Source organism: Cebus imitator, unplaced genomic scaffold (assembly GCF_001604975.1).
Source record: "Cebus imitator isolate Cc_AM_T3 unplaced genomic scaffold, Cebus_imitator-1.0 Scaffold11, whole genome shotgun sequence".
Classification (NCBI taxonomy): Eukaryota; Metazoa; Chordata; class Mammalia; order Primates; family Cebidae; genus Cebus; species Cebus imitator.
Window position 1 is genome coordinate 4,307,042 of NW_016107326.1, and position 10,836 is coordinate 4,317,877.

Genomic DNA, 10,836 nt, shown 5'->3' on the forward strand with positions numbered 1-10,836 from the left:
CACCTGGTGCCCTGAGCTGCTGTGAAGGACTGTGTGGCCACTGGCGTCCCTGAGCTGGAATAAACAGGTAAGTCTTCATCTGACTTGTTTTGATTAACCCTTCTTAAATGTGTGAACAGCTCACATTTACTCAATGTTTAATATGAGAAGTATTTTGGTCTTCATTTAGAAGTTTGGTGATAATTTTGTGACCAGAAATTATAGCTTAACTCTGGTTTGCATCAGTGTGTAAGAAAATGTGTTTGGTTTTTATGTTGTTTTGCTTAAAGTCAGTTTCCAAGAACCGATTAAGTGAGGATTTACTGTACAGGTAACCCCACCAGGTGGCGACTCATGCTCCTGTTGCCACATTAGGAAGGGCAAACTAAAGCACAGAGAAGTTAAGAAGCACACAAGCTCACCAGCTTAGAAAGTGGTGGAGCTGGCCGGGTGCAGTGCCTCACGCCTGTAATCCCAGCACTTTGGGAGGCCAAGGCAGGGGGATCACAAGATCAGGAGGTCGAGACCAGCCTGGCCAATATGGTGAAACCCTGTCTCTACTAAAAATACAAGCCGGGCGTGGTGGTGGGTGCCTGCAGTCCCAGCTGCTTGGGAGGCTGAGGCAAGAGAACCGCTTGAACCCAGGAGGCGGAGGTTGCAGTGAGCCGAGATTGAGCCACTGCATTCCAGCCTGAGCGACAGAGTGAGACTCTGTCTCAAAAAAAAAAAACAAAAACAAAAACAATAAAAACCCCACAAGGACAAATATCCCATAAGCTGATACTTTAATNAAAAAAAAAAAAAAAAAAAAGAAAGAAAAAGAAAGCGGGAGAGCCAAGGGTGAAACCTCACGCAGCCAGCATTGTTAATAGACTGGAACTGGGCTGCCGTTCAAATGTGAGAATCACAGAGGGAGGGCGCTCACTTGATGTTTGCACAAAGACCTCAGCACAGAGTTGACTGGAACAAAAGTTAGAGCCTTGAAAATAAATACACGTCCACATGATATTGTTACATTTTTTTTTTTTAGGCAGCACCTTGCTCTGTTGCCCAGGCTGGAGTGCAGTAGTGTGATCTGGGCTGACTGCAGCCTCAGCTTCTTCGGGCTCCAGTGATCCTCCCACCTCAGCCTCCTGAGTAGCTGGGATTACAGGCATGCAACACCACACCTGCTAATTTTTGTATTTTAGCAGAGACGGGGTTTTGCCATATTGGCCAGGCTGGTCTTGAACTCCTGGGTTCAAGCGATCCACCCGCTTCCAAAGTGCTGGGATTATAGATGTGCACCACCACGCCCAGCCTATGGTAACAGTTTTAAAATTAGCATGGGGAAATATATAAAATAAGAATTTTAGCAAAATAAAGGGTATTTTTCCTGAAATTTTCATATAAATAATTGAAACCCATGACATTAATTTTTTTGGTTTTATTTATTGATTTATTTATTTTTACAGAGTCTCGCTTTATCACCCAGGCTGGGGTGCAGTGGTGTGATCACAGCTCACTGCAACCTCTGCCTCCAGGTTCCAGTGATTCTCCGACCTCAGCCTCCTGAGTCGCTGAGATTACAGGTACGCATCACCATGCCCGGCTAACTTTTGTATTTTCAGGAGAGACGGGGTTTTGCCATGTTGGCCAGGCTGGTCTCAAACTCCTGGCCTCAAGTGCTGCACCCACCTTGGCGTCCTAAAGTGTTAGGATTACAGTGTGAGCCACCACGCCCAGCCCCTCTTACATTTGTTGATGATGTTCTCATGTACGATTTCAGAGAAGAACTGGGTCCGGAAAGGGAGGACTTCCAGGTTAGAAAAACATTGTTAGGGAGTCGCAGGTAAGCCAACAGATGTTGAAGGAGTAGGAGAGCTGGCTGTTTCCCTCTGTTACTGTTGTGTAGGGAAAAAGACCAGTTTAGATCTAGGAATCCCTTGGTATCCACAGGTCGGTTCCAGGACCCCTTCAGATACCAGAATCTGAGGATGCTCAAGTTCCTGACATAAAATGGCTTTACATACACAGCCTCCTGTATACTTTAAATCCTCCCTAGGTTTCTAATACCAAATACAATGTACAGTATTGCTATGTAAACAGTTGTTATATTCTATTGTTTAGAGAATATTGACCCCCCCTCCAAAAAAAATCCCTGTACATGTTCAGTACAGATGCAATTTTTTTTGGAGTATTTTTGATCCACAGTTGGTTGAATCCAGCAATGCAGAACCCATGAATGCAGAGGGCTGACCATATATATATAAACAACGAGCTTAAAAACTGTCTGCAGGGGAGAGGCTGAGTAGAGAAATGTGCTCTTTAGGCCAAACACTAGTGTCCACCAAGATAATCAGAACAGCAGGAGTGGGCCGGGCGCCGTGGCTCACACCTATAATCCTAGCACTTTGGGAGGCCGAGGCAGGTGGGCCACCTGAGGTCAAGAGTCGGAGACCAGCCTGACCAACATGGTGAAACCCCGTCTCTACTAAAAATACAAAAATGAGCTGGGCGTGGTGGCGTGTGCCTGTAATCTCAGCAACTCGGGAGGCTGAGGAAGGAGAATCGCTTGAGCCCAGGAGGCGGTGGTTGTAGTGAGCCAAGATTATACCACTGCCCTCCAGCCTGGGTGGCAGAGCAGAACACCATCTGAAAAAACAAAGGAGTATTTACTAGCTGACCCGGACGTCTTACACGCCATCCCAGACTGGCCGGGCCCAGCTGGAGTCCCAGGGGCCTAGGCAGGAGGCCGCCTGCCTGGAGCAGGGATAGGGGATGCAGAGGCTGACTTATAGGCACCTGGCTCCATTTTCTCAGCATGCATTATACCTACCACCTGGCTACAGCCAAACAAATGTGGGTTCTTCCCATGAATCTAGCTCATAAAACCCTGTGTTTGCCTTCATAAAAGCTACTGTAAGTTGTGATTACAAGCAAATGTACTTCGACTTAGCTTTTAACCGAACAGCTTGCACAGATCCATCAAATAAATTAACCAAAGAACCAAAGAAATTAACATCATGGGCTGGACGCAGTGGATCACACCTGTAATCCCAGCACTTTGGGAGGCCGAGGTGGGCGGATCACAAGGTCAGGAGTTCTAGACCAGCCTGACTAACATGGTGAAACCCCATCTCTACTAAAAACACAAAAAATTAGCCGTACATGGTGGTGCATGCCCGTAATCCCAGCTACTCGGGAGGCTGAAGCAGGAGAATCACTTGAACCCGGGAGGTGGAGTTTGCCGTGAGCCAAGATTGCGCCATTGCACTTCAGCCTGGGCAACAAGAGTGAAAATCCGTCTCAAAAAACAAACAAACAAACAAAAAAAGAAATTAACATCATGAACAGAGGCTGGGCACAGTCAGGTTTAGGGTGGTCAACTTGTTGGTAATTTTCTCATTTGATCGCTGAAAGTCCTGTGTCTTACTATTGGGTGGTTTATCTTGACTGCGGGATAACTGCTGGTACACATGGCACCTTTGTGCAAACTGGGAAAAGGAGACCCATCGTTTTGGCAGACCAACCAGGAAAAAGGTTTTCTTCGTCCACGCTGAGAGTGTCTCAAGCCTGGGCACACAGCTCAGTGATTCACGTGTGCCCTTGAGCAAGTACAAACACACAAGATGACCTTGCTTTGCTGGCATCACAGACTCTTGGTCCGGGAGCTGAATTTCAGCCCATCATGTTTTTTTTAGGCCTGTTTTTTACAAATGTTAAGCACCAATGTGTAGAATTCAGGAAAGTCTACATAAAAACACGACTTTTACGCCAGGTGCAGTGGCTCACACGTGTAATTCCAGCACTTTGGGAGACCGAGGCAGGTAGGTCAGGAGTTTGAGACCAGCCTGGCCAACATAGCGAAACCCAGTCTCTACTAATAATACAAAAACTAGCCAGGTGTGATGCAGCACGCCTGTAATCTCAGCTACTCAGGAGGCTGAGGCAGGAGAATCACTTGAACCTGGGAAGCAGCCGTTGCAGTGTGCCAAGATCGCACCACGGCACTCCAGCCTGGGTGACAAGAGCGAAACTCTGTCTCCAAAATAAATAAATAAATAAACAAATAAAAATAAAAACACAACTTTTGGCTGCTCTTTAAAAGATCCATGGCAACAACAGGCTGGAGTCACACAGCAGCTGCTGACTTTGAACTCCACAAATCACCACACTCCCCATCAGCCCTGACTGCCACTGACTTGGAGGCTAACTAGTCGTCATTCCTTAGTGCTTTGAGTTGTTTTCTTCTCTAAACTGAACCTGCTTATGTTTTGCGACAGCCCAGCCCCTGCCGGCTTTGTGGTTTTTGTCTGTCTGTTTGCGACAGGATCTCACTTTGTCACCCAGGCTGGAGGGCAGTGGTGTGATTATACCTCACTGCAGCCTCAAACTCCTGGGCTCAAGTGACTCTCCTGTTTCAGCCTCCCAAATGCCTGGGACTATAGGTTGAGCCATTGTGCCCAGCTCCCTGTCGGGTTTTTAGCATTCAGTCCCTGCTAGTATCTGACTCTGCACTGATTGCAAGGTGAGACTGTAGCGGGTTCAAAGCTGACAGCCTCTTGGCTTAAGCCAGAAAGCAAGAGCTTTCCTTGGAGTCCTGCCAAATCTCCCTGCATACTACCATAGCACTGGCTCTTAACAGGTTCAGACCAAACCTGCCTCGTTTTTTTCTTTGTTTTGAGATGGAGTTTTGCTCTGTCACCCAGGCTGGAGTGTGATGGCGTGATCCTGGCTCACTGCAACCTCTTCCTCCTGGGTTCAAGCGATTCTCCTGCCTTAGCCTCCCCAGCTGGTGTTACATGCCCAGCTAATTTTGTATTTTTAGTAGAGACAGGGTTTCGCCATGTTGGTCAAGCTAGCCTAGAACTCCTGACCTCAGATGATCCGCCCGCCTCAGCCTCCCAAAGTGCTGGGATTACAGGCGTGAGCCACTGCGCCCGGCCCAAACCTTCCAACAGCGCACGAATGCTGTGTTTTTGCACTTCCCTTTGTTTGCAATCTCAGATTTTTCATGCATGTCTTTAGGGTTCTGGTGGCTTGGAGGGAGGATATGCGGTGTGTTTGCGTTTAGATTTCAGGGACCATAGGCTTCTAAGAGAGCGTTGCTCCTGAGCCATAACTTGAGGAAGGGGAAGGACCAGAGGAGCGGATGGGTACTTCAGTTTGAGGGCCAAGGGAGAACACTGCACACAGCGAGGAAGAACAAGCTTCTCTGGGGCTCCTTCAGACTTCCCCGGCTGTCTTTCTCCCGCTTTCCATAGAGGCTGATGCTATTTGTGATGCCCATCTTCTATAAACTGTCAGCCAGAAACACCTGCTAAAATGAAGGCCATCTGTTCTGAACGCTGAATACGAGGTTGTTGGGATCTCCCAAGAAACACACACACAGAAGTGAACTTACTCGAAGGAAGCCAGACCTGATATGGACCCTGTGGGGCTTTGCCAGCCCTTGGCCTCCAGTGGATGTCAGGAAGCAGCGAAGACAGTGTTGTGGCCTTCCCAGGACACTGTGACTCCCATCTGGTAGAGGTCGTGCTGTGTGAGCTGGTGTGTCTCTTTTGACTCAAGGGAACATGCTTGCTTGTCTGCATTATAGTGAGTCCCCAGTGAAGTGAAATGACCGATCTTCAGAGGCACGAAAATGCCAGCTGCTATGTGTAATGGAAAGACGCAGCAGCCTGGGCGAGTCAGGGGCAATCCAGAATGAATGGATCCAAAGGGGAGCTTCGCTGTGCAGATCAGCAGAAGGATGGGCAGTGAGCTGGAGACAGGTGGGAGACCAACCAAGGACTTCCGTTTTTGTTATTTGAGAGATACTAGAGCATGCTTGTTTGCTGAGGGGAATGGTCCAGTAGCTAGAAAATGGTGATGCAGGGCTGGGCGTGGTGGCTCACTCCTGTAATCCCAGCACTTTGGGAGGCCGAGGCGGGTAGTCAGGAGTTCGAGACCAGCCTGGCCAAGATGGTGAAACCCCGTCTCTACTGAAAATACAAGAATTAGCTGGAAGCAGTGGCAGGTGCCTGTAATGCCAGCTATTCAGGAAGCTGAGGGCAGGAGAATCACTTGAACCCGGGAGGCGGAAGTTGCAGAGAGCCGAGATCGCGCCACTGCACTCTAGCCTGGGTAACAGAGCAACACTGTGTTTCAAAAATAAATGAATAGGAAGTGGCGATGCAAGAGAAAAAGAGTAGACTTGTGGAAGCCTTTGAGAATGTTCGAGGCCATGGAATTTAGAACCCAAGTGAAGATGTGGGCCTCGGGTAAGAGCAGAGGCATTTGATTCTGAGCACCAGGGAATGGAATATGGGTGCTCCTGCAGCTAGGAGGTAACAGTGATGCCGGGCGGATGAGTTACTTAAAGCAAATAGTTTTCCTCCAAACATAAAGCGGCACTTCATCAGAGGCATTACTGTGAGTTTCACGGGGAAAGGGGACATGCACTTAGGATACGGTTGAGAGAGGCAGGTAAGGGGATGGGACCTGAAGTGGGAACTCTGGGTTTTACTGCAGCACATGGGCTCTGAGCGTCTATGGAACACGGATGCTGGGACAGGGAAGACAGGTGGGAAACAGAATTGCCATTCTTTACAGTTTTCCTGAGGCTATCTATGGTAGTGCTGCAAGTTTTGAGTTAATGACTCTTCACCAAAATTTTTAACTGAAGTGTCCACAGATCTGCCTATTCCTGATCTAAGCTATAAATCCAAGAAACCAAATTCTGTTGAGCCAGTTAACGAAGATCAGTTTCAGCTGGGTGCAGTGGCTCATGCCTATAATCCTAGCACTTTAGGAAGCTGAGGTGGGCGGATCACAAAGTCAGGAGTTTGAGACCAGCCTGGCCAATGTGGTGAAACCCCGTCTCTAATAAAAATACAAAAATTAGCCGGGCATGGTGGCACATACCTGTAATTCCAGCTGCTTAGGTGGCTGAAACACAAGAATTGTTGAACCTGAGCGGCAGAGGTTGTAGTGAGCCACGATCGTGCCACTGCACTCCAGTCTGGGCGACAGAGTCTCTTTCTGTCACAAAATAAATAAATAAATATCACAACATGTCAGTTAATAAGGTTGCAAATAAAAAAAAGGAAAAAAAGAATTATAACATAAGGTCAGAAATTGAATATATTTTTGTTTTTAATCACTGACTCAATGCAGAAGTAAAGTAGGCGTCCTGATTTCAAGCATGACATGGTTGGAAAGATAGGTACAGCTCAAGTGGGAAACAGTGGACAACAAATTCTGCAGCTCATTAAGAAACAGGAGGCTTGCCGGGGGCAGTGGCTCATGCCTGTAATCCCAGCACTTTGGGAGGCTGAGGTGGGTGGCTCACTTGAGGTCAGGAGTTCAAGACCAGTCTGGTCAACATGGTGAAACACTGTCTCTAACTAAAAATACAAAAATGAGCCAGGCATGGTGGTGGGCGCTGAGGCATGAGAAGCGCTTGAACCCTAGAGGCAGAGGTTGCAGTGAGTGGAGACTGAGCTGTTGTACTCCAGCCTGGGTAACAGAGCAAGCCTCAGTCTGAAAAAAGAAAGGAAGGAAGGAAGGAAGGGAGGGAGGGAGGAAGAAAGAGAGAGAGAGATAAAGAAAAAGGAAGGAAGGAAGGGAGGGAGGGAGGAAGAAAGAGAGAGAGAAAGAAAGAGAAAGGAAGGAAGGAAGAAAGAAGGAGAGAGAAAGAAAGAAGAAAGAAAGAAAAAGAAGAAAGAGGAAGGAAGGAAGGAAGGAAGAGAAGGGAGGAAGGGAGGGAGGGCGGGAGGGAGGAAGGAAGGAAGAGAAGAGAGGAAGGGAGGAAGGAAGGAAGGAAGGAAGGAAGGAAGGAAGAAAGGAAGGAAGGAAGGAAGAGAAGGGAGGAAGGGAGGAAAGAAGGAAGGAAGGAAGGGGAGGCTTAAGTGAAATGGCGGGATTTAGCTCTATATTATAGTTTGCTCCATTTTATAGGTGGAATAAATAACATTTTAAAGAGGTTATTTGGTGACAGTGGAAAGTGGTCAGGTTTTTTTTTGTGTGTGTGTGTGTTGTTCTGTTTTTTTTTCAGTCTCAGACACTTGCCCTGTTAAATGGGTTGGTGCCAGAGATAAAACGCTTTGGACACTCCAGCTGGTGGATTGTTAGAATTCGCCACTGACTCCCTGCCACCTTTGGCCCAAGCTAAGCACTGTTTGGTTACATTCAAGGTCATCTGATTTGATTCCAGTGAAACCCTCACAAACATTGAAGTCAAGCAGCAACTTAAGATTTAGAAAAGTGGTTTTCAATTTGTAAAATAGAACTCACAGCAGATTTTATGTCACAACCTAGTACTTGAGCATACACACTCATTCTAAAGCAAGCCGAAAATGTTTCACAAATAGTCTCTACTCTCAGTTAGAACACATATTACATTGTGATCAATATATTCTATTCAACTCTGCTCTGTTCATTAAAAAAGATGTTACTATTGGCGGGGCGCGGTGGCTCACGCCTGGCATCCCAGCACTTTGGAAGGCCAAGGCAGACAGATCATGAGGTCAGGAGTTTGAGACCAGCCTGATCAACATGGTGAAACCCTGTCTCTACTAATAATACAAAAATTAGCCGGGCGTGGTGGTGCGCACCTGTAATCCCAGCTACTCAGGAGGGTGAGGCAGGAGAATCACTTGAATCTGGGAGGCAGAGGTTGCAATGAGCTGAGATCACCCCATTGCCCTGCCGCCTGAGTGACTGAGTGTGTGAGACTTGGTCTCGAAAAAAAAAAAAAATGTTGCTAAAAATCTACTACATTGATTGCCAAAAATTTACTACATCTATTTATTTATTTATTTATTTATTTATTTATTTATTTAGGTCGCCGAGGCTGGAGTTCAATAGTGTGATCTCGGCTCACTGCAACCTCTGTCTCCTGGTTCAAGCGATTCTCCCACCTCAGCCTCCCGAGTAGCTGTGATTACGGGCACCTGCCACCCTGCCTACCTAATTTTTGTATTTTTAGTAGGGACGGTTTTCACCACGTTGGCCAGGCTGGTCTCAAACCTCTGACCTCCGGTGATCCGCCTCCCTTGGCCTCCCAAAGTACTAGAATTACAGGCGTGAGCCACTGCGCCCTGCCCTAGATTGAATTTTTATCCGCTAACAGGTTATGAACGAGCCTGAAAAACACAGGTTTAGAAAATGTATTTTTGTTTTTACAGAATTGGCTCCAGAAAGAAAAGAAAAAGAAAATGAAGTTTTCTCTATTTTAATCATTTATGTAGTAGAATAACAGCCAAGATTTTATAAACTGGAAACATTTGATATTAATATCCAAGGACATCTGATTAGAGCAAGGTGACAAAGGTATTTATTTTAAAAATAATAACTACCACTTTTATTGTCTACTCTTATAGTATGATGCTCTTTACAGACATTTTCTCAAATTCCTGCAACAACCTTGTAATTTGGGGCACTACCCTTCCCATCAAGGAATGACAGTACTTCAGTACATCACAGAGGATGGCCAGAAGCAACAAGACTTCAAAGGAGACGAGCAAGCAAGCGAGCAGATGGGCTTGCCACAGCGCGCGGGTGCCGGCAGTCCACGAGCCTTGGTGGATCCGAGCGAGACGACTCATCACTCTCAGCACAGCAAAGGACAGCAGCTCAGCACTGCAGAGCTAGGTCTCCTGACCCTAAGTCCCATAGCACAGGCCAGGCTCTGTTTTTGACAGCAAGTGGTGACAAGCCAGTCTCCTCCACGTGGGGCGAGTGGTGGCATGGCAGTCATGCTCTAAGCTTGCGTCTATGACTAGCTACACAAATGGCTAATGGTCAGAGGGTATTGGGGGCCTGTGGCTTGGCACAGTCTGCAAAGACACACAGGGTCCCAGCGCCTGGGGTGGACTGACTCTCTCAACAGTTCTTCATATTATAGTGAAAAGACATCATTTTCTTTTTTCTTTCTTTTTTTTGAAACCAGGGCTTGCTCTTTTGCCCAGGCTGGAGTGCATTGGTGCGATCTCGGCTCACTGCAACCTCCATCTCCTGGGTTCAAGCAATTCTCCTGCCTCAGCCTCCTGAGTAGCTGGGTTTACAGGCGTCTGCCACCATGCCTGGCTAATTTTTGTATTCTTAGTAGATACGGGGATTCACCATGTTGGCCAGGCTGGTCTTGAACGCCTGACCTCAGGTGATCCGCCTGCGTTGGCCTCCTAAGTGCAGAGATTGCAGGCGTGAGCCACCGTGCCCGGCCTAAAGACATCATTTTCTTAAATCTACACAAATAATGTGGCAGCTTGTCCATTCTCACACATCCCCCTTACTCTGATGCAAATGCTTTTTTTTGATTGCCTATGTAATCTGGTGCCTTTGACCCAGGACATACCTGATGATTATGGGCAAGTAATGATACAAGACTTTATCCCTGTACATGGATCATTTCACACAGACAAGCAGAGACATGGAAACAGTTTCTAGAAGTGGAATTTCTGGATCAAAGGCCTTTTGTGATTTTGATGGATATTGCTGAATTGTCCTTTGTCAAGGTTGCATCAATTTACACTCAACACAACTTGTGAGAGATGACCGATTTCCTCACACCTTTGATATGTCACCAAGCGATTCAGTCTTCGCCAGTCTCACAGGAGAAAAACAGAATCTCCCTGCAGTTTTCATTTCTCTTATTACCAGGCTGTGTTCTTTGTTTAACAGTAATTTACATTTCCTTTTCTGACACTGTCACATCTAAGAGGTTTTGTTTGATGTATAAGTAGACTGAGTGCTTTTTCTTAGTTTTATTTATGCCATTTTTTTCCATGCACATATTTTTTACTTTCATGTCATCAAACGTAGCATTTTCTTTATGGCTTCAGAGTTTTGTTTCATACTTTGGGAAGGTTGTCTCATCCTGAAACTTTTTTT